The 21419-nt window shown below is 43.0% G+C and overlaps 1 non-coding gene across 1 annotated transcript; it reads right to left on the reverse strand.

The window, feature by feature from the left end:
* Positions 1-6565: 6565 nt before the first annotated feature.
* LOC141636465 (small nucleolar RNA R71) lies at positions 6566-6671 on the reverse strand. Its single transcript, XR_012541073.1, has one exon. It is a non-coding gene; the product is annotated as a small nucleolar RNA R71 (small nucleolar RNA).
* Positions 6672-21419: the final 14748 nt, after the last annotated feature.

Consider the following 21419-nt stretch of genomic DNA (forward strand, 5'->3'; position numbering starts at 1 on the left):
AGAGCCCTTCCTGTCCAAAGCTTGGATGATCTTGCCAAGCACTAACTATGATGGGTCCCTACCATGCTCCATTTGCTCAACTATATGCACAAGGGTCATGCTACCATAACACTTTGGCCCCTCCTTCTTCAAGGCATCGACGAAGAGGTATGCATGCACTAGGAAAAAGGCAAGAGCCTTTCTCCTAGCCACCTCCGAGACATTGACATCCAACCGGTTTGAGAAAATGTTGATAAGAGCTAACATATCCACACTATGGGAAGCAAGGAGAATGTTGACTTGACTTGTTGACAAGCCCAACATTGAACGAAACTTCTCTTTGTAACACAATCGAGTCGGGGGAAGCATCGGAGTACAACCCGGCCACCCACCAATGGCGCCTACTTCTTCGGCAAGAGGACAAACTTCACCTTTCGGGAAGACGAAAACATGATGTTTTGAATCCCAAAATCGAGAGCATGCTTCAAGGAATGAGGATTGCACCTTGACTTGATGAAGCACCAACAATTAACCAACTCCCATTACAACAAGTTGATATTTCTCGGGAGGCGACAAATCCCGACACCAATGTCGCAACCTATTTTCGAAAGCATCCATGAATAATTTTGTGAAAGAAGAAGAAAGGTTTTTTAGAGATGTTTTTCGTGTTTCGGATGATGAAACAATGAAGCACAAACGTCCCTATTTATACAAAACAATCAGCGCTTTTATCCGAAAAAGGGAAGCTCACTTGCCTCGTTGTTGGCCTCGCGCCTCTTTGGGCTAGTCCTCAGGATCCGCACCTTGGTTTATCCCTAGCAAGTTGTGTATCTTCCTGACACCTAAATCATCCCGCCACAAGGCTCGCGCCTCTTTGGGCCTATCCAGGAATTTTTGTTTTTCTCTCACACTCACATTTCCTTGTTTTCGTGTTTTACGAAATCCGACACGGTTTCCATGACGCAGCTTTAAGCATACGGGGTTTTTTTTCTCTTCTTTTCTAGGGGGAAGGGCTAGTCGCCCCGATCCGCGAGGGATCGTTTCCATGTCAGTCGAAAATTCCGAAAATTTTTCGCTTTTTTAGCAAAAATTGAGAATTGATAACACGACGCCAATTTTCTTCAAAAATTCAAGATCTCGGAAATCCGAGGCTTGATCTCACAAAAACAAATCAAATACACTCGCAAAAATATATTTTAAAAATTCATCCATGGTGGTTTGAGTTTTAGATTTTCGAGTTACAAATCAATTTTTAGCAAAATTCAATGCAATTTAATGCAAACACGAGTTAATTGCTCAAAATTTCAAATCAATTTGTTTTGAAAAATCCAAACGTGACGACCTCGCGGAATTTTCAAAATTTAATTTCAAATTTTAACTTCCAGTCATAGTGGTTATTTTTGCTTTCATCAAATGCTCTTGCGTGTTTACGTTTATGCATACGTGCTACCTGTTGCTTTTTTCTACACTAACGATGCAGGAACAAATGCAAAGCAAAGGGGAACTAGCAGCTGACCCTGCTTCTCCGAAACACAACACAAAAAAGCGCCAAACAAAATAAACCACAATTCAAAAACACATATATACAAACCGCCTCACGCAAAATGTAAATATGTACAAACAAAAGTCTAAAACACGGACAAACAACTACAACTTCTCAGCACCTCCTAGTGGACCAGTCTAGGTCTCACAAGGAGTCGTGGCCAAGGCAGACACAACCTCCTACTCGGGCCTCCTCTCCGGAGAACTCTCCAAGGTCTCGTAGTCCATCGTGACGCGAAGCTCGTCCGCCGCAACCAACTGAGCCCTAAGAGAGGCAATCTTCGCATCTCGGCTCCACAACCTGTCCTCACGACGCCTCAGCTCCTGGTCCCGACTGATGATCCCCTGCTCCTGTGCCTCGATCATCGACCTCGTTGCGTCCAACTCAGCACGGACCCGAGCGAGCTCTACCGGATCCGCAGTACCCTGCAAAACACAATACAGGTCGTTAAGATCTAAACGCGAAATGCATCACAAAAACACAGAAAATAACCAACAAAAAGTACCTGTGCAAGCCGAGACTCCCTCGCAACCAAGTCACCAGCAAGTGCCCTCCACCGGTTAGCCATCCGCCACAAAGCCTGATGACTAGCGGTCGACACCTACAACCAGAAAAGTCCTTCAATACAGTAAAAATGCAAGGCAAAATACAAACGAGGAGGATTATTCCGATCAGAAACTCACCCTCAGAACCGTCAACCTCCACTACATACCGGCATCGGTCACCTCAGCGGTTGCAGGCTCTGGCAGACGCAGCTGTAGCTCCTCATCACCCGGCCCCTGAAAGTGCTCTGTGTCGGGAAAGCTGGGGGTTGGGTCCTCATCAACACGTCGACACCCTACAATATGGATCTGCATCGAAGGTAACAAACCCTTCTATCAAAAAGAGGCAATGAAAACAAAGAACAGAGGAAAACGTACCTCAATCGGGTACCAAGCAAGCCTCGACAAGCAGAAGGTGTCGTAGTCGGCTTCCCGTAACAACAACTCCTCACCTCCGTGGCCATGAAGGTGCTCCTCAACCTCATCGGGTGTCGACTCCTGGAACAACACCCTAGGCGGATCGAACGGGACCACAAAGGTCTCACTAAAACACTGACGAGCCAGACGCTCGCCCAGTTACCAAACCAGCTCGATCACCGTCTCGAGGTACATACGCTGGGAACTGCGAGGTCGCAGACGCTCCCTGACAGCAGCCGGCACGCCTGTGTAGTGCTCCTAAGGCCACCCAACAAACTGCTCTCAAGTCAAAGCTAATCATCTAACTGGGGGCTTTCTAGGCTACCTAGTCATCCTATCTCTATCCGTTTCTACAAAACAAAAGAGATAAGAAGCAACGACTTACGTCACCAACTCGGAGGGCATTCACCCGACGCCTACAGTCCTCGTAAGTCAACTTGGTCGACTTCTTCCAAGCCACCGTCCAAGCCCTCACGGCAAGATAAGCCGAGGGCACGTCACGAGTCGTCGTCGGACGCAAGGGGACGAACTAAGCATACAGCCAAGCCTGTAACAAAACACAACAACCGCAAATTAGCTAATTTTTCATAAATTGCCAAAACTCAAAATCAATCCAAAAATCAACCACAAATCAAAATCAAAATCAAAATCAATAAAAAAAAACATGAGAACGCCCGTACCTCCAAGAGGAGGCTGGGACCAACCAAAGCTAGGGAACTCCCATCCCTCATCACCTCCGGATGAACCGTAGCGTGTAGGTAACGGGTGAAACTCGCCAAAGCTGGCGTCACCCAGTCAAACTAACCCAAGGCATCCAAGTTAGTAAGCAAAAGGAAGTACCTTGGTCGACACGCGCTCACCCTTGTCACCAAAGTACGTGGTACCCAAGAAGTACCACAACCACAATCGCGCCTCCTGCACGTCAGCCTCAGCCTCAGCCTCCAGACTCGCCAACGACACCGGAACAAAGCTCGCCACTCTCCCCCTGAAGTGATCCCTCATATATGAGTTCGCAATCATGAAAGGAGTGATGTCAGTCAGTGCAGGCAAAACATTGTCGATCAAACCCGTAATCACGGCAGAAGACAATCTCTCCAGCGTCTCCGGGAACTCAACAGACGTCTCGCCACAGGGAAGGCCCGATATCAAGGCAAAGTTCTTCAAGGTCACACCGACCTCCCCAAATTCCATGTGAAACAACGACGTCGTGTCCCAGTAACGGTCCAACATGGCACGGATCAGACACAGGTTCAACCTAATCGAAGTCCTGTGAATGTCACGGCAATCAGCCACCAACGGCCCATATTCGACCTCTCCATCAATGCCCTCGTACCAGCCCGGAGAACATCGTAGAAACCCAGACAAGTCGAAAACCCTGAGAAAGTCCTCATGGTAGCAATCTCCTTAAATTGGGAAACAAACAGCATCAGAATGCTTATACAGGTCTGTAACAACAAAAACAGCAAAACCTCGACAAAGCAGTAAACTCACCAAGCCCTCGTGTACACGGTAGCAGATATGAGTGTCTAGCCGCAGCATTAGCTGGCTACTGTCAAAACCCTCAGCCCAAGTAGGCGCCGCTCGCAAGTTCAACCCCCGCGGAGCTATAACCCGTGTAACATCCCAGCCGACGACGAAAGCGTCATCCGCCTTCGTCTCCGCTCTCTGCATCTTTTGCCCGTGAGACTCCACGCGACGGGGAGAAGGCCTCTCAACGACCCTAACGACGTTCTGAAGCTCCCATCTAGTGGGCCGAGGACCCCTCCTTCTAGTAGTACTAACCCTCCGCCCAGAAATACAGGCCTCAGACCCTGTCTGAGCCCTCCCAGCACCAACAGACTCATCAGCAGGCTCCTCCCGAGCCCCCGTGGCTCCCTCAACACCAACATCCCCAACAACGGGCTCCTTGATACGTGCATTTTGTATAGTCTTTTTAGCCTATTTCAGCACGTATTTCCATGTAATTTTGTACTGTTTATATTGCATTTTGCCCCGAATTGGCTACTTTGGTTCGTTTTGTCCGTTTGGTAGGAATAAACGTGAAAGTAGTGGAATCGTACCATTTTTGTCCCTTTTGCATTCTTTTTGAGGAGTCGGGATTGTTCAGAGTGATATCTTGCATTGGGATGCGTGAAGGAACGCTCTACGGAGCAGCCGGTCATGAGTTTGAGCTGTTTTGGAGGAAGAACACCCGATCGAGCTGTTTTGTTACTCGATCGAGTGGTTTCTATGGCTGAGGTTGGTCGATCGAGTAGTATTGTACTCGATCAAGAAGAGCTGGAATTAGGAGTTACTCGATCGAGTAACAATTTTGGTCGATCAAGAAGAGCTGTTTTGTTACTCGATCGAGTTGTTTCAGATTATTCGATGACAACATTAGCGATATGAGTAGCTAAATCATGGGCTTAGTAATTAGTCCGTGAATTTCTTTTAGCTTATGGACTTAGTAATTTTTCTATATAAACGCATTATAACTAGGTCATTAGCATTAAGTTTTATCCTACTTTTTATCTTTCACAGTAAAGACTGCGTTGGTTTCTCTCTTTCACTATAACTTTGTTTTCGGGGTTATTTAGCTCGGATTTGTTTGTTCTTTACGCCGGATTCTTGCCATTGTAATCTCTTTCTCCCTTTTTAATATTAATCTTTCATTTATTCATCTTAATTACTTGTTTTGCTCTTCCTTAATTTATGCCCTAATCTTTGTTTATGCATTTTAATTACTATTTCATCATGCTTTATATTAGTTATCTTAATATTGTTATTATTGACAACATTAGCGATATGAGTAGCTAAATCATTTCATGTTGGGATTAGGGGATCTGCGGTAGAAATGTGACGATTTAGTAAATAGGTTAGATGAATTAATTGTGAGACTCTGTCCCCATAGCAATATAACTGTATTTACCGACTTAGTTGAGTGAACGCTTCAGAGTCACCTTTTTAATCTTGTTAAATTTAATCCTGGATCAGAAGATTGGACTAAATAGGTCTACTATGAACAGTAGACAACCCTGACAAGGACGGAAGTTAAGTTACTGGTAATTTAGGATAGAAAGTGGACCGGAAGGACCTTTCCATATCCGTCTCACAGTAATTTATCTAAGTTGTTTACAGTTGAGTCACTGGACTACCGTAGTGAACCAAAATCCCGGCATGTCCCCTCTCTATTGATAATTTAATCTCATCTTCTACCTTTATTGCTCTTTCATTGCTTCTCTTCCTTTTACACCTTTAGTTTAGAAAACCAATTACAAAACCCCCCCATTTGTGACCAAATAGACGGACCTTTATAGATATCTTGCCTCCCTGAGGAGATCGACCTGACTTCCCTAGCTATACAGTTAGTTTAGTTAGTTATTTTTGATAGGTATACGACAGCCCTATCAAATTTTGGCGTCGTTGCCGGGGAGGCAATAGTCCCATCTGTCTTTGTTTCGTTTATTTTATCCGTCTCAGTGATTTTTTATTCCTTGAGGCAGTTCATATTCATTTTATTTCAGTGTTTTATATGCCCAGGTCACAGAGGTTGGAGTTAGTTCCAGCTGATTCTGAACCAGAGAGACTGTTCAGGCATCGACTTCGTCTGCAAAGAGAATCTTGAAAGGAAGCCTTGAGTACTTTCGAACCTGAACTTCATCATTTCTTATTTACAGAGAATCCATCTTTTGAAGAAGACATTTTCAGTTCTGCAAACCAACCAGTAAAGATGCCGAATATTGCTAGTCATTCGGAGCCTAAAGCATAACCTATTCCTAAAGGTTTCAATCTCCAGACTGAGGGTGAGAATACATTTGACATCCGTCCGTCCTATATCAATCTGGTGGAGAGAAATCTCTTTAGAGGTGTGGCAGGTGAAGACCCGAGGAAGCATATGGAGGTCTTTACGGACTACTGTTCTACTATCCCCGCCACAAAGGGGGTAACAAAAGACAAGATTAAGGAGGTTCTGTTTCCTTTTTCTTTGACTCGACTCGGCCAGTGGGCGATGATTTGACAAGACGATGCGGCCGCGGGATCACAGACTGGGAGACCCTTGCTCTTTCTTTTTATAAGAGATATTTCCCTCCGCAGCGCACTAATCAGCTGAGGGCCAAGATTACCAGTTTCAAACAGGCACCGGATGAAACATTCTATGAAGCTTGGTGCCGTTTCAAGAGGTTGGTGAGGTCTCTTCCTCACAATGGTTTTGATCTGTGGTTCTTGTCCAATTAGTTCTACAATGGGCCATACGATGATCACAGAGCCATACTTGATGCATCATCCAACGGAAGATTCCAAAAGAACACTGACGATGATAAGGGATGGGCTCTTATTGAAGAAATGGCGACCCACTGTGCTGAGTATGGAAACCCGAGGGATGGTATTAGAACATTTCATGCCGTCGATAAGCAAGTTGTGGCTCACCTGGAAGCCATGAATGCTAGATTTGATAAGTTAGAGTTGCATTCTGCTGGGGAGCATCAGACGGTCCATTTGCTTACTAGAGGGGAGACTGTCACATGTGAGAGGTGTGGGAGCAACGACGGTCACACTGCCATTGGCTGTCTTATAGATAAGGAACAAGTCCTTGCTTTTCAACAATACAGGCAAGGAGAGGGTTCCTATTATAATAACCAAGGGGTAGTCCATCCCAATTTGAGGTGGACAAGTCAAAATGTGCTCAATCCTACCCCTCCTCCGCAGCAGCAGCAGTCATATGTCCCTCCTCATAAGGCTCAACAAGGCTTTCAGAAGCCTCCTTGTTTTCCTACACCTAATCAAGGTGCATCATCTTCTGGTGGGATAAGTGAGATAGGTGAGTTGAAGACGATGTTGCAGTCGTTGACAAAGCAGTGGCAGCTAAGTGATCAACAAAAAGATGCATCTATCAAGGCACTTAAAACTCAAGTTGCCCAGTTAGCCGCGATCCAGTCGACAAGGAAACCGGGACCTTTACCGTCACAAGCTGATAAGAATTCACATGAGACGGTGAATTTAATTAATTTGAGGAGCGGTTATTCATATGAAGGACCGAAATCAAACCCGGGGAAGGAAATTGCTGCTGATGAATAGTGCACTGTCGAAGAAAAATAGCTCACGTCAAAGAAATTACTCGATCGACTAATTTCTGGGGGTCGATCGAGTAAAAATGCTGAAGAAAGTACTCGATCGAGTGGAATTTCTACTCGATTGAGTGAACAGAAAAAATAAGAGCTCGATCGAGTAAATAAAACTGCTCAATCGAGTGAATTTGCTGAAGAATCTGCTCGATGGAATGATACTTTTGGTCGATCGAGTAATGCATATAAAGAACAACTCGATCGAGAGCCTGCTAGTGCTCGATTGAGTGAAAAATCACCTGAAAGACCACGTTCGAGAGAAAAGAAGTCTCGATCGAAGGATTTAGAGCTTGATCCAGCTGATACATTGGAAGAGAGGAATAAAGGGCTCGAGATACCCATCATGGTGCCCTTCCCGAGGCGTTTGCAAAGTACTAAGGCTAATCAACAATTCGACAAATTTGCCGAACTCCTGAAAAGCTTGCAAGTCACTGTGCCATTCGCCCAATTGCTGAGACAGGTACCCTCTTACCTTAAATTTATGAAAGAAATTTTATCGCGTAAGAGGCACATTAATGATCATGAGACAGTAGTTTTGACCGAGGTAGGGACGGCCCTAGTTCAGAATAAGTTACCTCCCAAACAGTCAGACCCGGTAGTTTTTCAATTCCGGTGTCATATTTGTACCCACTTAATTTATAACGCGTTATGCGATCTTGGCGCTAGCGTGAGTGTCTTACCGCTGTCTCTGGCTAAGAGACTTGGTTTGACCAAGTTTAATTGCACAAATATGATTGTTCAGATGGCCGACCGTAGTATATCACGGCCACTAGGTGTCATTGAAGACATACCTATTAAGATCGGGAGGTTCTTCATTCCCGTTGACTTCGTTGTACTTGACATCCCCGAAGATACCCATACCCCTATCATTTTAGAGAGACCATTTTTATTTACTGCCCGTGTAGTAATAGACGTCGGGGGCAAGACATTGACTTTCTAGGTTGGGGACGAGGAATTGATATTCCATCAGTCTAAGTTCCGAAGGGCTCCCATGCAAGCTCAGCCTTGTAATGTCCTCTCTTCTACTAACCCTTCTATTGACACTCCAAATGAAGATTTGGAATATTATGCTGCTATCGTGACCCCTCCGTCTCAGATTGAGAGTAAAAAGGAGGAAAGTTTGTCTGTTATCCTTGCTGCAGGTACAAATGAAGATAATGCAGGAGCTGTCAATAATTATTGTTCAATTAATGTCAGTCAAAGTGGGAGCGATGATGTTAAAGCTGGTGAGAAAGGAGTAAGGACGAGAAAAGTTCGCGCGTATGTGGACGTCAACTATTCTCCTCCTAACGATTCAAGTTCAAGCTCGTGGAAAGTGAAGAGGACGATTAATGTTGTCGAGATGGCGTCCTCCAGTCAGGAGCCCTCCAAGGGGCTACTGAATTGCTTTCAGAAGTGAGCGGGGAAATGCCCCGTGTACCAATTTGTAAAAACAATTTTTAATTTCCGTCGGATTTGTTTATTGCTTTTAATTAGGACAATTAGAATTTAGACATTTTTAGCATAGATTAGAAGACTATAGACTGTTACTATTCGTATTTTGGGATATTTTTGTGAGTGTTTCTATGCAGGTTTGGGTAATTATACGCAAATTCAAGAGCTTACACGAGGAAAGGAGCTCGATCGAGTACTTTTTGTACTCGATCGAGTGGAATTTTTTCGATCGAATGGTTTCCTATTGATCGATCGACAAAAGCTGAAAAGGGGAGTTCTCGATCGAGTAACTTTTTACTCGATCGAGTAGATGAATACAAGAAGTTCTCGATCGAGCAGTTCTAAACCACTCGATCGAGTGAAATTGGAAATTACACGCAAGGAGTCTCTTTAACTCCCTCCTTTGTTTTTTTATTTCATTTCTTTTTCATTATATCGTCTCCCTCAACCTTATTTGCGATCAAAACCCCCCAAAATCCTCCATTTTCTTGCCCATTTACCAAATCTACCACCTAAATTTTGTTTATTGCAAATTAATCGTCATTTGCCCTCTGTTTTCCCTTTGATTTACGCTACTTTACACGGTCAATTGAGGATTCTAGGGTTTCGCGGTTTTTCGATCAAAAATTGCCATTGTTGCTTGTTGATTGTCGATTAATTGCTATTTGTAGGTTCCTCATCATCAAGTAAGTAATTCCTACACTTCTTTGCATTTTAATTTCAATAATTTTGCCTTTTCTGAAGTGAATTAGGAATTAGGGTTCGGTATTCATCTTGGGTCGAATTTTTCGACTATTATTGTGTTCTTATGCTTAATTTATCCTACTTGATGATTAATTCCCTCGCCTCATTGATGATTAACATGTTTAATTCAAAAATTTTCGAGGAATTTGTGATTAAGGTTCATCTTAATCGACATTTTAGACTGATTTTGGTTGTACACAACTGGTTAGGCTTAATTTGTCTCAATTGTTGCTTAATTTGCTGCTTTTATCATCTGCTACCTTTCCCCTATTTTCGCTGTTTACCTGCTATCATTCGAATTTTTGGGAAAATTTGGGAATTTTTGGGCTGTTAGTCGAATTTTTCGACTTTCTTTGGGAATTTTCACGCTGTTTTCGTGCTGTTTTCTTATCAAATTCCCCTGCCCTATTTGTTTAGGATGGATTCTAGCTCTATGCCTTCTACTAGCTCGACTTTTTAGTCCGTCCTTGTCTGAGACGGTGGTCCCTGCTGTCACCACCACCTCCACTTCTGTTAGTACCACAGCTCCTGTGTTCTTAGTCTCTCTTTTCTTGATCTTGTTTTTGCTCACCTAGCACTGCCTTTGCTAGCCTTATTTCGACTACCACCTCGATCACGGCCACTACTACGCTGCTACTTCTGCTGCTAGCCTTTCTTCCTCGATGGCGGTCACCGGTGCGACCCACGGCCTCTACTTTAGCCACAGTGAGCACACCTGTGGCGGACTCACCCGCAGTCGCAGCTGCTTTACGCGCGGCTCTAGTTCCTCGTACCGTCAGTGGACGGTCTTCTACTTCAGGTTCTAGAGGCCGGGTCGCGGTCGTGGTCGTGCTACACCCGCTGTTGGCTGTGTTATGATCCGAGTGGACGACACTCTTGACTCCCACCCTATGTTCCCCCAGGTAACTTTTATTAACGGTGTTCATCGTAAGAGGGTTTATGACTTAGTTGACTGTGACTTTCTCCCTACGCGCTTTCTTTGTCGTACGTCACTTCAGAGGCTCGGATTCTACGAGCCAGTTTGTGAGCTTTTATGGGGCAAGGGGATGGCCGGACTCATCACTATGAGTGGCCACACTTTCAGGGAGCTGAGCCTTGAGTTCTTCAGCTCCTTTACCTTCTCCTCAGGGGCACACGACGTTGTCCCCACTAGTCTTTTTGTGTCCTTCCGGTTGTATAACCGGACCTTTTCTATGACACTTGACGAGTTTGGTACCCGACTCGGCCTTTCCTTTACGGGCGCCACTATTGCCCCTAGGAAGGTCATTAGTCTGCTTTGGCGGGCTTTGGCACAGACTCCTTTTCATGAGCGAAAGCTCGCTCAGGTCCACCTACCCCCCGCCCGTTACTTTCTTTGATTGATGGGGAGCACTATTTTTGGCCGAAAGGAGCCAAACAACATCAACAACAACGACCTTTCTATCTTAGGCGGTTACCTAAACATCGACGGCAAGGGTCCCTATACCCTCAACATTGCTTATTCTACCGCCAAGTACTTCCAGGCTCAGGGAGAGAAGCTTATGGGCACTATTGTATACGGTGGCATAGCCACCATTCTTCCCCGTTCTCTCCTCACCGTCTTGCCTCGTGACTTACCTTACATAGACGGTGATAGATATCTGAGCCTAGGTGCCATGCACTCTCAGACTTGGCTGACCACAGACTACCGGACATGGAAGATAGATGATTCATTGTCCGTGGACCTTCCTTGTGACACCCTGCCTCGTCTAGCCCCTTTGCCTACTGTTGCACATGGTGCCCGACCACCACCTCTACCCGAGTTCCACCTCCAGGTCCGCCCACCTACTACCTTACCCGCCGCTAAGAAGCGGCATAGACTTGAGACTGGAGAGGGATCTGCACCTTCCACGGGTGGCCAGACTTCTACGGCCACACCTACCCCGATCCCTACTCCTACTCCTACTCCCGCGCCTGCTGACCAGACATAGACACAGCCGGTCCTACTGGCTAATTTTGTACCTCCTCCACCCTTTGAGGCATCCTCGGTCATGGACCAAGGGCGTCGTGACGGTTTGTTAGTTTTGATTGCAGAGAGACAGGCTCGTATGGTGCGGGACATAGCTTTGACTTTTTTCCCTCTATATGAGTATCACTTGAGGCGACACCGTCCGATCCCAGAGGGTTGGCCACACCCTTCCTTTTACCGGTACCCAGCTCAGGGGTACCCGGAGTCTGCTAGTGAGGTGGAGGAGGAGGACGAGGACCCGGCGGCGGCAGCGGAGAGAGCCCGAGCTGAGCAGAGGAGGAGGAGAGAGCAAGAGGTAGATCCGGACTACACGGTGGAGGACGTGCGTGACGACGAGCCTGACGAGTACCTGCTGGTCTACTCACTTCCCCAGTTTTCTGGCTGGTTTAGGGAAGTTCGTGTTTTGTATGTTTATTCTCGCTCTTTTATTTATTTTGTCTCCTCTTTATTTTATTGTTTTTCATTCTTTATTGGTTGCATATTCCCGCTCCCCTGTATATATCTGCTGGTGTATGCTGGAGGACAACGAGGGCGTTATCCTTTTTGGTTTGGGGAGGGTATTTCATCCTTTTGAGTCTGCATTTGCATTTGTTTTGCATTCATGTTTCTATTTTTCAGCTTACATTCGTATTTATTTCATTAAAATTCAAAAAACAAAAAAGCCAAAAAAATTAGAAAATATTCAAAAAATATTCACGTTTGTTTTGCATATAGGTTGAGTCAGAACGGTTGATTTCCGTGATGATATTGCACTATAACTTGTCATTTTACTTGAGTTCGTTGATGGTTATTAGCTTTGTCATACGCATAGTCTACGTGTTTTTGTTCAAATATAGCTGACTGTTTAGACTTGACCTGATAAATCGGCAACCTACTTACAATTTCTGAGATTTAGAGCCATAGCTGGTGAGATTCATGACCAGTTCATTAGGAATTGAGAGTAGTACTCCTTGCATAGCATGTTCATATTTTTTGCACTTTTATGACATTCGATTTCTTGTCAAATGCACACATTCGGGTTTGTGGTCGGTGTCACATGCAGGGAGGTGCTTGCAAATTTTCCCCTTTTCTTCTATTTTTCACCGATTTAGCTCCACTTAAGCCAAAACTTGCCTTTTTGACCCATTACCTATATCCCAAACTGAGCCTGCCTAGTCACGCTAGTTTAGCATGTGCTTTTGTGGTATGATTTTCCGTCTGCAGTTCGGCCCGTATCATTTTGATTGGAGTTAGTGTAAATAAAGGAAGGGAGAATGAGAATATTTAAAAAAAAAAAAAAAATTTGAAATTGGAAAAAAAAAGGAAAAACGTGAATAAAGAAAAAAAAATAAAAAAGAAAATCACGTTGTACAGTGAGAAAAAAACCAGAAGAATGAAAATCAAAAATATTTGGGCTGGTTTAATTTTGAGTCCGTCTGTATTCGTTTCTTTCTTGTGACGGTCTTACTCCTCCGTTCTTATTCCATATTTTTGAGGACATGGTGCATGTGATTAGTGAGTTGTGTGCCAAAAGAAGGGCACTTGTACTTTATTTTTCAGTCAGTTGAGATTCGGACGGTCTTATATGGTCCTGTTTAGGAACTAGCTTGGCGTTTTTACCTCCACATTACCATAACTTGTTTTGCCTTTTCTCACCTGAACCTCACTATTCCCATATCATTTGTAAGCCCTCGGCTGTGACGGACATTATTGGTTAGAGTGTGTGCATTAGTACTTGAATTGTCTTTCATTTTTGTTGCATGCATGCTATGTAGGTCGCAGTTAGGTGAGTAACTGTTTCTCTTTCTCTCTTTCACATATTTTATTCACCCTTTGCTTCATGAGAGAAGAGTGACCACGTGAGAGTCCGGTTTTGTTAGTCTTGCAAGGTCGATAAGTCGGCTATATTTCTAAACAACTTATAACTCGTTTGCGTATTGACTGCATAGCTATAACTGTTAATTTTTGTTGCATTAAATTGGTTCAAGTAGACAAGTTAAGCTAGCTCTGAATTTTCATTTCCGTTCCATAAGTTGCAATTTAGTTTACTCGAGGACGAGTAAAGGTTCAGTTTGGGGAGATTTGATACGTGCATTTTGTATAGTCTTTTCAGCCTATTTCAGCACGTATTTCCATGTACTTTTGTACTGTTTATATTGCATTTTGCCTCGAATTGGCTACTTTGGTTCGTTTTGTCCGTTTGGTAGGAATGAACGTGAAAGTAGTGGAATCGTACCAGTTTCGTCCCATTTGCATGCTTTTTGAGGAGATGGGATTGTTCAGAGTGAGATCTTGCATTGGGATGCGTGAAGGAACGGTCTACGGAGCAGTCGGTCACGAGTTTGAGCTGTTTTGGAGGAAGAACACTCGATCGAGCTGTTTTGTTACTCAATCGAGTGGTTTCTATGGCCGAGGTTGGTCGATCGAGTAGTATTGAACACGATCAAGAAGTGCTGGAATTAGGAGTTACTTGATCGAGTAACAATTTTGGTTGATCGAGTAAATATTTTGGAGAAGTACTCGATCGAGTTGTTTCAGATTACTCGATCGAGTGGTTTTGGCTGTCATGGGCTATAATTAGTCCGTGAACGTGTCTTAGCTTATGGACTTAGTAATTTTTCTATATAAACGCATAATAACTAGGTCATTAGCATTAAGTTTTATCCAACTTTTCATCTTTCACAGTAAAGACTGCGTTGCTTTCTCTCTTCCACTGTAACTTTGTTTTCGGGGCTATTTAGCTCGGATTTGTTTGTTCTTTACGCCGGATTCTTGCGATTGTAATATCTTTCTCCCTTTTTAATATTAATCTTTCATTTATTCATCTTAATTACTTGTTTTGCTCTTCCTTAATTTCTGCCCTAATCTTTGTTTATGCATTTTAATTACTATTTCATCATGCTTTATATTAGTTATCTTAATATTGTTATTATTGACAACATTAGCGATATGAGTAGCTAAATCATTTCATGTTGGGATTAGGGGATCTGCGGTAGAAATGTGACGATATAGTAAATAGGTTAGATAAATTAATTGTGAGACTATGTCCCCATAACAATATAACTGTATTTACCGACTTAGTTGAGTGCACGCTTCTGAGTCATCTTTTTAATCTGGTTAAATTTAATCCTGGATCGGAAGATTGGACTAAATAGGCATGCTATGAACAGTACACAACCCTGACAAGGACGGAAGTTAAGTTAGTGGTAATTTAGGATAGAAAGTGGACCGGAAGCACCTTTCCATATCCGTCTCACAGTAATTTATCTAAGTTGTTTACAGTTGAGTCACTGCACTACCGTAGTGAACCGAAATCCAGACATGTCCCCTCTCTATTGATAGTTTAATCTCATCTTCTGCCTTTATTGTTCTTTCCTTGCTTCTCTTCCTTTTACACCTTTAGTTTAGAAAACCAATTTACAACCCCCCCATTTGTGACCAAATAGACGGACCTTTACAGATATCTTGCCTCCCTGAGGAGATCGACCTGACTTCCCTAGCTATACAGTTAGTTTAGTTAGTTATTTTTTATAGGTATACGACAGCCCTGTCACTCCACACGAACCTCTGTGGCTCCCTCGGCCCTAATATCCTCCTCGTTAGGCTCCTCCTCCTCGGAAGCATCCTCCACCACCACCTCAAGCGCACTCGCCGGAATACTAACCAGCCCGGTCCCATACAAGACCTCTAAGGTCTCAGCAACGGACCCAGAACACTACCCTGCAATCAGAACAAAATGAAACGTCAGCCGAAATTTTGGCATGACGACGGCACAAAATGGACAAATCCAAAAAAACACACCTGCAAATGCAAAATCAAAAACAAGGGCAAACCCGCCCAAACCCAACCAACAAAAACAATTCACAAAAATCGCACAAAAAAAAGCAACTCGCCGTTCATATCATGGAAAAGCCGAGTCAAAACAACAGGAAAATTTTCAAAAACCGCCCAACACCTCAAGGCCCACACAAGGCCCGCAAAAAAAGCAACAAAAATTCCCGACACAACTGGGTATTTTTTCGCAGCTCAATAAGGCAATTTCACGCCAATTCGGAGACAAAAGGGTCAGAAATTCAAAATAGGATCACGACAAAACAATGTGATTTAATCACGTCTCAAAGTGACCTAAACTACCGTTAAGGTCCATCTCAAGACAAACTGACCCAATTTGAGCTCAAACAGACGTTTATTTCATCAGACATAAGACCGTCGCAAAAGGCAAAAACTCAAATTTTGCCCACAACACCCAACGAAGGTTCAATATGGCAAACACGGTCTTCCCCGACTACAATACAACCTAAGGGGGCCTACAACTCAAGCAAACAAACTTGGAATTTGAGAAATAAGACGGTTTTTTCGTCTCATTCACGTTTTTCGAGCCTAAGGAGCGGGAACTGAGACCAAAATGCAAACTAAAAGTACCCCTATACTCCTAAAAAAGTTTCTAACCTAATGCAATCATCAATTTCGCTCGAAAATGGGCTAAACAAAAACGCCCAATTCAATTTTCGAAAACTTAGGGTTTCGCCCTAATTCAATTTACAAAAAGACAAACAAATTCAAATGGATTCAAGAGGATTTACATACCTTGAGATGACATGATGACAATGGCATGAAAACAAGCAAGAAACAAGGTCAAAAATGGCGTCTTTTTTAGGGTTTTTTGTGTTTGTTTCGAGGAAGATGATAAGAATGGGGAGCTTCCCATTCTCGCGTCTTTTTACAGAAAAAAGGGAAGCTCCCTTCCTTCGCACAACTACTCGCGCCTCATTGGGGTGCCCCCTACGCATTCAGCGGAATTTTGGGCTTTGGCCCAATTCCCCACACGAATCACAACATTTTCAACGACGGTATTAAAAACCGTCATTTTTCAAATACAAAAAACAAAATAGTGAAATTCAAATTCGCTATTTTCACAAAATTTCAACGACGGCATTAAAAAGCGTCATTTTTCAAATACAAAAACAAAGTAGTGAAATTCAAAATTCGCTATTTTTATAAAATTTCAATGACGGCATTAAAAACCGTCATCTCTCAAATACAAGAACAAAATAGTGAAATTCAAATTCGCTATTTTCACAAATTTCAACGACGGCATTAAAAACCGTCATCTCTCAAATACAAAATCAATAGTGAAGTTCAAATTCGCTATTCTCAGAAACTTTTCAACAACATTTTCAAATCTCCGGTAAACGGCATTAAAAACCGTCAAACCTTCAAAGAGGGATGGTAAAATTCACTACCCTTCACAAATCTCAAATCATGGCAAGACGAAAACGAAATCGTTATCCCCAAACACACGTCGAATGGCAAAATATACATCTGTCCTTTCTCTACAAAACAAACGACAATAAAAACCGCTATATCTCTTCGAGATTCAAAATCACCGCCGACCACGGGAGCCAGGCTCACAAGCCTATCCCTTTCCGACGCCACAAACATTCGATATAAACACCGAGATTTCCCAGTAGGATATCGAAGGCTTCCTCACGGAGCCCGCTAATTCCAACAACTTCTCGAAATACGCCCATCTAACGCTGCTATTTCCCACAATCGATCAATCGACATCCAACATGACTGGCGAGCCTCACAACGCACATCCAATATGGCTGGCGAGCCTCACAATGCACATTCAATGTGGCTGGTGAGCCTCACAACGCACATCCAACATGGCTGGCGAGCCTCACAACGCACATTCAACATGGCTCGCGAGCCTCACAACGCACATCTAACATGGCTGGCGAGCCTCACAACGCGCATCCAACATGGCTGGCTAGCCTCAGAACGCATATTTAACGCGGCTGGTGAGCCCCTTTATATTCGCAACATGGTTGGTGAGGCCCTTCATATCCGCAAAGCGGCTGGCGACCCCCCATCATATCCGCAACGCGGCTGCCGAGCCCCTTCATATCCGCAACGCGGCTGCTGAGCCCCTTCATATCCGCGAATGGCTGGCGAATCCCTTCATATCCGCAACATAGCTGGCGAGCCTTTGTCCGCAAACAAGGAACGACTCAAGCGCATATCCTGAAGATGCCTAGGGTATGACTCCTTCTTATGGCTGGCGAGCCTTTGTACGTAGTCTAACAGACTTTAAACGACCCGCACGAACACTCGACCGACTCTAAATTGTTCCCGACGATAGGTCCATGACTCGTATCCCCAAGTCGCTTTGGCGTCGCCCTTCCCGACGACAGGTCCTTGGCCCGAACCCTTTCGAGCCGCCTCGATGCCGCTTTGGTCTCCAGGTTGTAATCTTCGATTGACTTGGGGGCTATACTTTGACTTTCCCCCTGTCCAAGCCTCAGTCAAAGTGGGGGCTCTGTAGATACCCAATATCTGTCGAGTCTCCAACAAACACCCGATGATTATCGGACTACAACATGCTTAGGAATCGCAGCGTTTGATCGACAGTTTTCTATAACTATACGTCAGAAAACTTAAAACGATTTCGAAAATAAAACATTTCAAAACTTTTCAAAAGTACTTGGAGTGTTTAATGCATGACGACAGGGTCGCAATGACACTAACTAGAGTCAAAACCGACACCACACCAAAAACCGACTCAAAATTCGAATCCCATCTCCAACAACGAGTCAAATCGAGTCAAACACAAAAAACAAAACCTTGCAAGACTTCCATGTTAAGTATTTCCCGGAATGCTTCATGGTCAAGTACAAATCATGTCATCTAAAACATAGGATAGAACAAATCATGATTTCAATTGTGTGATAGTGACAAGACACCTCGAAGACCTGCGAAATGGCTCGCACCTCTTCGAGCAACCCATGCGGCCACGTCGCTCAAAACGCACACAACCACCCATTTCTCTATAAATACTCACCTTCACACACTATAACACCTTACACGAGTGTCCGCCCCCTCATTTCTCCCTTAAAATTTTAGACTCGACTTCTCAAGTCATAAACCGACACGTGTTTTCAACCTACCGATCGAAAACACAAGCCTTACACATTGTTTGGTACCGTCATCGTGCATTAAATTACTTGACCGACCATCTCGACCAACTACACCATCACTAAACTTAAAACACTCTTTTTATATTGCTAAAACGGTTTTCAAACCGAGTTTTCCGACTAACCAAGTTGATACACTTTCGTCAATTTCTCGTCTCAAGCCTAGCATATAAGTATGAGGGTGTAAAAATCCTCTTCTATCATGTTTTTCATCTATTTTATGACTATAACATGCTAAAGCATGCATAACATGATTTAAATATGGGATAAATGAGCCGAAACTGGATTTTAGCGGGAGACAAGGGCTGCTTGTATAGCAGTATGGCTCGCGCCTAAAGCCCCTCTTAGGCTTTAATCCAGTCGTGTTTGGTCTCATCTTCCTCTTTATTTCATTTATAATCGGTTTTTACCATTTTATATTGATGTGACTCTTAATTACGCAAATTTAGTCCTCTAATTGAACATATTTTGTATACTAATATATCATTTCATGGCCATTTTATCCGTCAATTCCTTCTTATTTTGCTTTCCTAGTGCATTTTATATGTCTTATAGGAAAAGAGATAATGAGGCGGAATTCCTCTCTCGCGAATATTCGGTAGCTTGTTGACGATCTTGGATGGACTAGTATGAAGAGGAGGCAAGAATGATGACCAAGAAAGTAGGAATAAAGAGTATATAGAAGGATCATAGGCTTGAAAGCAAGAAAAAGGGAAACTGCAGCTCAACCTGCTCGGGTCAAGCTCAAGTGCAGCAAGAATGATGCGCGTTTTTCTCTCGGGACGAGCGGATTCCGTTACAGGACAAAGCATGCCTCAGGGTAGGATGCGCGGATTTCCTTGGGAGTTTCATTATGATCCGCGCATGTCCCTCGGGACTTGCAAAGCTCTATTAAACACTTAAGCAATGTTATTTACAAATCTACCCTTGCTTAACCTAATGATGTACCACTATATATACTCCATTTGTAATAATCCAGATACTAAGCTTCCTTTGATTAGATTAAGCCTTCATTAGGAGTAGATTAGAATATATTATTCTTGAATCTTGCCATAAATGAAACATTAATCTTTCCTCAATAATTTCCCATACAATCTTAGATTTAGCTTGGTACTTGAAGAATTATTGGGTTTGTATTGGGGAATTGACAACTCTCCACCATTAATCTAGGGGTTTGTTCTATTGCTCTTCCATTTCCTTTGTTCAATTCAAGTTGTTTACATTTGGATCTCTTGGGTATGTATTTGAAGATTAAGTGACAAGTCTTCATCTTTATTCAAGGATTCTTCTTTATTTATGTTAATCTTTACTCTCCAAGTTGGTAACACTCTTAATCCCTTTTTATTTACTTATTAATCTCTTGTTTATTGTCTTGCTTAATCATCATGTTCACTTGTGTTGTGATGTTTGACACCGTTGCTAGCATAATAATCATGATGAGTAGTGAGTAGTCTCTTAACTAGGATTAGTGGGGGATTAGGGGAGTTAATTATGGGATAGATTTATGCTTAATGAGTTCATATGAATGCTTGCTTATTGTTCTTTAACTTATACACTTGTCATGTTTGATGACATGCTAGACTATGAAACCTTGCATTTTTTACCCATCTCTTATCTATTCAACAAGGATTGTAAGATATAAACCAACTCAAGCCTTGTTAGACCTTGCATATTATTGAGTAGGGAAAACCCAAGTCGACTTGTAGGTGTTGTAAAGTCTTAACCGACTCGGCTCCGAGATGTAAGTTTCCCTAGGAATTGGTTTATCATGCACGTAGTCTAATAGGAAGAATTAAGTCGACTTGTAGGTGTTCTAAAGTCACAAATGACTCGGCTCCAAGGCCCAAATCTTCTTATGAACTATATGACATGAACTAACTTAAAATCCAACAATGCATCTATATAACTCATTTATGCTATATTACCATGATTCCCCTATGATCCCATGATATCCTAGTATCCTTTATTACTTGTTTACATCTTTATTTGCTTTATTGCTTGTTTTATTCCATTGCCTTCTTTAGTTTAGAATCATCAACCCAAACCAATTGTAACAACCCTTAGCACAACTACGATTAGATTGAACAATTTGAATACCCCCGTCCCGTGAATCGACCCCGACTTGCTTGCTATGGTAGTAGTTGGGTATAAATGTGTTTGTTGGCGGACAACGACCCGCTTCATCAAAATGGCGCCGTTGCCGGGGACGGTGTTTTGTATTTGAATCGTTCTTTTGGCTAGTTTTAGTTGTGCTTCTTCTTGAGGGATCTTAGTTCCTTGAGAATTTTAATTCTTGTACTTGCATTATTTCAGATGTTTAACATGTCTACATTCACTTTTTGGCAATATGAAAATGAGTCATTTGATAAGTATATTGCAAGATTTGAAGATTATATGACTCATGCTTGGCATCATGGTTTTACTTTTTCAAATTATAAAGCATGTTGTGTTGTTTATAATAGCATGAACCTTGAAACTCATAACTTGGCATTTCACTTGAGTGGTGGTAGGATATGTGAGATGAGTTGTGAGGAATTTTGGGAATTTGTTGAGTTCATGACCACCCAATGTCTCAAGCAAACTATACATGACATATTTAAGAGTGCCAAGGAAGGTGTTTTGTATGGATTTTGTGCAAGGCGAAATCAGGTCAGGGTAGGTCTAGGCAGGGTTAACTAGCTCGAATTAATCTGCGAATAAATATGACAAGGTATA

The sequence above is a fragment of the Silene latifolia genome, chromosome Y (genome assembly GCF_048544455.1).
Source record: "Silene latifolia isolate original U9 population chromosome Y, ASM4854445v1, whole genome shotgun sequence".
Lineage (NCBI taxonomy): Eukaryota > Viridiplantae > Streptophyta > Magnoliopsida > Caryophyllales > Caryophyllaceae > Silene > Silene latifolia.